This window comes from Nicotiana sylvestris, chromosome 1 (genome assembly GCF_000393655.2).
Source record: "Nicotiana sylvestris chromosome 1, ASM39365v2, whole genome shotgun sequence".
In the NCBI taxonomy this organism is placed as follows: Eukaryota; Viridiplantae; Streptophyta; class Magnoliopsida; order Solanales; family Solanaceae; genus Nicotiana; species Nicotiana sylvestris.
In genome coordinates, this window is record NC_091057.1 from 133,705,345 (window position 1) to 133,711,879 (window position 6,535).

Consider the following 6,535-nt stretch of genomic DNA (forward strand, 5'->3'; position numbering starts at 1 on the left):
TCTACGCGATCGCGTATATACCCACGCGAATGCGATGCTCAAAATCTTACAATTACGCGATCGCGAATGAGACCACGCGACCGCAATTCACAGAAACATACACTTACTCGATCGCAACCCTATCTACGTGAACGCAAAGAATAACCTGGATGCCCCCTGAGACAGCTCTATGCGATCGCGAGCCTCCTCACGCGATCGTGATGAAGAAAAACCTGCAGCAGATCTAAAGCTAAAACCTGCAACTTTTAATATGTAAATTTGATCCGTTTAACCACCCGAAACTCACCCGAGGCCCTCGGGACCTCAACCAAAGGCACTAACATATCCCATAACCTTATTCAAACTTGTATCAATCTTCAAAACACCTCAAACAACATCAAATCAACCAAAACACATCGAATTCAAGCCTAAGGATTTCAAGAACTTTCAAATTACGCTTTTGATCAAAAACCCAACCAAACCACGTCCGAATGACCTGAAATTTTGCACACACGCCAACAAATGACACAACGGAGCTACTTCAACTTCCGTAATTCCATTCCAACCCCTATATCAAAATCTCACCTATCAATCGGAAAACGCCAAAATCTCAATTTCGCCAATTCAAGCCTAAACCTTCCACGGACGGACTTCCAAAATGCATTCCGATCACGCTCCTAAGTCCCAAATCACCTAACGGAGCTAACCAAATCATAAAAATTCCGATCCGAGATCATATACAAACAAGTCAAATCTTGGTCAAACCCTTTCAAATTTCAAGCTTCAAACTGAGAACTGTTCTTCCAAATTCATTCCGATTACCCTAAAAACCAAAACTAACGATTTACATAAATCGTAATACATCACACAGGGCAAGTCATGTCCGAGAACTGACGAACAAAGTGCAAAAGCTCAAAACGACCGGTCGGGCCGTTAAAATATATTATTTCTATCCAGTTTAATACAACTACAATATCATACTACGTAAATACAATTTTTATACAAAATTTATACAATATATTTTTTTGTATATTTTGTATCTGATTTATACATAGTAAAAATTAATTTCATATAACTAATTATATATTATACAACTTATTTCCAACTTATCTATAATTTTCACACATTATTTCTACCCATTTATATACAACTATAATATCATACAACTTAAATATATTTTTTATACAATATTGTTCAACTTTCATACAATATATATATATATATATATATATATATATATATATATATATATATATATATATATATATATATATATATATATATATATAGAGAGAGAGAGAGAGAGAGAGAGAGAGAGAGAGAGCATGAGGGAGAGAGAATAAGGATGGGAAATAATTGATTCCTAATATAAAGAGATACTCATTTAATTCCTAAAGTGTATATAATTGGTAAATTTGTATATATGAGGTAATTAAATTGAAACTTCAGTAGGGAGAGTAATTAAAGTTTCCAATAGTGTATAGGTATGTAAAAATCTCATTAATAAGTTCTAGTCACAATTATGTTTTAACTATCTTTTAATAGAAAATCAATTTAAAACATAACAAGAAATCAATTATAGAAAGTTGATAAATAGTTATAAAAATCACGAATATCCAAGTAATGTTATAAAACAATAAAAGAAGAAGAAAAATATTGCAAAGAAAAGTAAAGAAAAAGAATTCTTATTGATTTGAGATGAATTACAATGAAACAAAACTCCCCATATTTATAAGAAAAAAGCGACTTAGCCACAAAGTAACAAATCCTATAATCTCTCTAAATATAGACATTCACATTAAATACAATTCTATTTATAACACTCCCCTTTGAATATCTATTCAACAGATAATGTGACTCGTTAAAACCTGAATTAAAATAAAACCCAGTGAAAAAAAATTGTGGACAAGGAAAAAGAGTTTACGTGTTTAGAAATACGCCTTTTGATTATCTCATTAAAAACCTTGCAAGGAAAACCCAGTGGGACAAAATCTTGTAAGGGAAAAAGAGTACAACGCGTATTAACTCCCCCTGATGAGAGCATCAATTTACACCCTTGAGCCATCGCATCCCAATCTTGTATACTAGCTTCTTGAAGGTTGACATCGATAGAGTTTTGGTAAACAAATCAGTCATATTATCACTTGAACGAATCTGTTGCATATTGATATCACCATTTTTTTGAAGATCATGTGTGAAAAATAACTTTGGTGAAATATGTTTTGTCCTATCTCATTTTATGAATCCTCCCTTCAATTGGGCTATGCATGTTGCATTGTCTTCATTTAAAATCGTGAGTAATTTATCACGCTTTAAACCACATTTTTCTCGAATAAGATGTATTATAGACCTCAACCACACACATTCTCAGCTTGCTTCATGAATAGCCACGATTGATTGCTAAGTCGATCGCTGAGACATGATAGTGCCTCCACATGTAAATACATAGCATGTTTGAGATCGAGCTTTGTGTGGGTTGGATAAATACCCAGCATCGACATAACCAACAAGATCGGAACTGCAATCATTGTCATAAAGTAAGCCCATTTCGGTAGTCCCTTTTAGATACCACAATATGTATTTGATTTCATTCCAATGTCTCCTTGTAACAGCATAGCTATATCTTGCTAAGACATTAACTGAAAAAGTTATGTCAGGCCTTGTAGTATTAGCAAGAAATATTAGTACACCAATTGCACTAAGATATGGTACTTCAGGACCAAGAAGCTCTTTATTCTTTTCTTGAGGTCGGAACGAATCCTTATTCACATCAAGTGATCGAACAACCATCAGAGTACTTAATGGATGTGCTTCATCCATGTAAAACCGTTTCAATACCTTTTTTTTGTAGGCAAATTGATGAACAAAAATCTCATTGCCAAATGTTCAATTTGCAAACCGAGACATAATTTTGTCTTTCCGAGATCTTTCGTCTCGAATTCCTTCTTTAAATAATCAATTACCTTTTGGAGTTCTATAGGAGTTCCAATAAGGTTTCTATCATCAACATATACGGCAAGTACAACAAATTTCGATGTTGTTTTCTTTATAAACATACATGGACAAATAACATCATTTATATAACTTTACTTTAATAAATACTCATTAAGGCGGTTATACAACATTCTTCTTGATTATTTTAGACCATGCAAAGATCTTTGCAATTTGATTGAAAATATTTTTCGGGACTTTGAATTATGTGCGTCAGGCATTTTAAATCCCTCAAGAATTTTATGTATATCTCATTATCAAGTGAGCCATAAAGGTAGGTTGTAACCACATCCATTAAATGCATGTCAAGCTTTTCATGGACATCAAAACTAATGAGATAACGAAATGTTATTGCATCCATAAGAGGTGAATATGTCTCTTCATAATCGACACCGGGCCTTTGTGAAAATTCTTGTGCAAAAAGGCGTGTCTTATATCTTTGTACCTTTTTTCTTATTTCTCTTATGTACAACAACAATAAAAAAAAAACCAGTAGTTTCCCACAACTGGGGTCTGGGAGAGTAAGATGTACGCAACCTTCAGAGTCCGATAGACCCTCGGCAAGAGAATGACTGAAAAAGAAAAGGTAATCGCAACAAGTAGGAATAACAACAAGATGAAATAAGATCGAAACCAAGAAGACTGTCAAACTCTAGGTAATAATAGCCATCTATAAATAAAAGATATCATACTAACACTAATGCTAGCGAACTGAGTAAGACAAAGAGAAACACTTGACTACCTATGAACCTTCTACCCTAATATTTTCCCTCCACACCCTCATGTCTAGTGCCATGTCCTTAGTCAGCTCCAGCTGCGCCATGTCTCGCCTAATAACCTCTCCCTAAGACTTCTTAGGCCTACCTCTACCCTTCCACTCGCACCTTCTAACTGGGCTTCTCTACTTCTCTTCTAACATGCCCAAACCATCTCAACCTCGCCTTCCGCATCTTATCCTCCATAGAGGCCACTCCCATATTTTCCCGAATAACTTCATTCCTAATCTTATCCAACCGGGTATGCCCACACATCCACCTCAACATCCCCATCTCAACTACTTTTAGCTTCTGGGTATGAGAGTTCTTGACCAGCCAACACTCTGCTCCATACAACATAGTCGGTCTAACTACAACCTTGTAAAACTTGCCTTTAAGTTTCAGCGGCACATTTTTATCACACAAGACACCGAAAGCGGGCCTACACTTCATCCATACTTCTCCGATACAATGCGTGACATCTTCATCAATCCCCCCGTTACCTTGTATTATAGATTCAAGATACTTGAAACTACCTCTCTTGGGGATGACTTGCGTATCAAGCCTTACCTACATATCCCCTTCCTGGGTATCATTGCTGAACTTGCACTCCATGTATTCCGTCTTGATCCTGCTCAACTTGAAACCCTTAGGCTCTAGGGTCTGCCTCTAAACCTCTAGCCTCTCGTTAACATCACCCCACGTATCATCAATTAAAATTATATGATCTGTAAATAACATAAACCATGGAACCTCACCTTGAATGTGTCTCATCAATGTGTCCATTGCCAAAGAAAATAAAAATGGACTAAAAGCTAATCCCTGGTGCAACCCCATCATAATCGGAAAGTGTTCTCAGTCTCCTCCTGCTGCCCTAACCCGAGTCTTAGGTACAAAGACCCATTTATAGCTAGCATGCTTAACACAATTAGGTGTTTGGACTACATGCCCAAAAACTTTACGTTTCGCAAGTGAATCCAACTCTGATTGGATTGCTTCTTACCATTTTGGCCAACCAAATCTTTGTCGACATTCTCCAACAGATTAAGGTTCAAGATGCTCACTATCTTGTACAATGCTGGATGCACCATTATATGCAAAGACATAGTCCACCATTATATCCAATCGATTCAACTTTGTCTCAATATCGATTGGGTTTATTGATAGTTCCTTATTTTCTTGAGTCTCAGGCTTAGTGATTTCCTCATGAATCTTAGGATTGATTAAATTATGAATTTATTCATGAGACTCTTTCGTAGTGTCATCTTTATCAGTTGTTTTTCTTTTTCTAGGGTTTCGATCCTTAAAATCCAATGGTCTGCCACACTTTAAGCGTGCTTTTGACTCATTAGCTATGACACTAGAAGAATGTCCAACAGTAACATTAATACGGATTGGAAGATTCTCTGCAGGGATATGTGATTTTGTTATCCTTTTCAGATCCGTAAATGCGTACGACATTTGAGTTGTTATTTTCTGCAAATGAATAATCTTTTGCACCTCTTTTTCACAAATAGAGGTATGTGGATCAAGATGAGACAATAATGAATTTTTTCACAAATTTTCCGTTTGAATTCCCTATTCTCTCCCCTAATTTTGGAAAAAGTGTCATCGATAGTCTACTAATCGAGCAGTGAGCAAATCCCCCGTTAATGTTTTGAGGTAGGGAATAATGGAGGGGCGATTCAAACCCAACGTATATTCCTAATCTTCTTTGGGGACCCATTTTGGTGCGATATGGCAGTGCTACAGGTACATATACAACGTATCCGAAAATTCTTAAATGGAATATCTAAGGTTTATGACCCAAAACTAATTGCAACGGGAAATATTCATGATAATTTGCCGGTCTGAGACGAACTAGCATTACTGCACGCAAAATGACATGACCAGTGAATAACCTCATTTTTATGATTAACGGTCTTACTATCAATTGCAGACGTTTAATCAAAGACTCAGCAAGGCCATTTTGAGTGTGAACATGAGCTACAAGATGTTTTACTTTTATCCCAATTGATAAGAAATAATTATTTGCTTGGGATGAAAACTCAGCAACATTATCGAGTCTAATAAACTTAATTGGATTATTGGAAAATTGTGACCGTAATCGGATTATTTGTGCCATTAATTTTGCAAACGCCAGATTGCGAGATGGCAATAGGCACACATGAGGCCACCTAGAAGATGCATCTATTAAGACCATAAAGTATCTAAACGACCCACTGGGTGGGTGAATAAGTCCACTAATATTCGCTTGTATGCGTTCCAAAAGAGCAGGAGACTAAATCTCAACCTTTGTTGGTAATGGTGTAATAATTAACTTGCCTTGATAACAAAAAGTGCAAGAAAATTCATTAATTAAAAAGAATCTTTAAATTCTTTAATGGATGCCCATTTGAGTTTTCTACAATCCTATCTTATCATAATTGATCTAGAATATCTCAATCGATCATGCCAAAGTACAAAAGTATTGAAATCAGTAACCTTTTGGTTTACGATAGAATGTGCCTCAATTGCACTAAATCTTGTCCATTTCGGCGGATATTTTTAAAACTCAACAAGTTCCTCTTGGACTTGGAGGAGAATATTGCATTATCTATGATAAGTATTGTTCCCCTAGGCAGAGTTATAGTAGCTCTTCCAGAGCCTTCAATTAGATTACTACTACCAAAAATTATAGTAACACCTTACACATACTTAAATGAGAGAAATATTTCTTCTCTTTAAATATTGTATGTGTCGTACATGAATCAACTAAACAAATATTTTTACAATTGAAATTTGATCCAATCTTACTTTGAGAGATATCC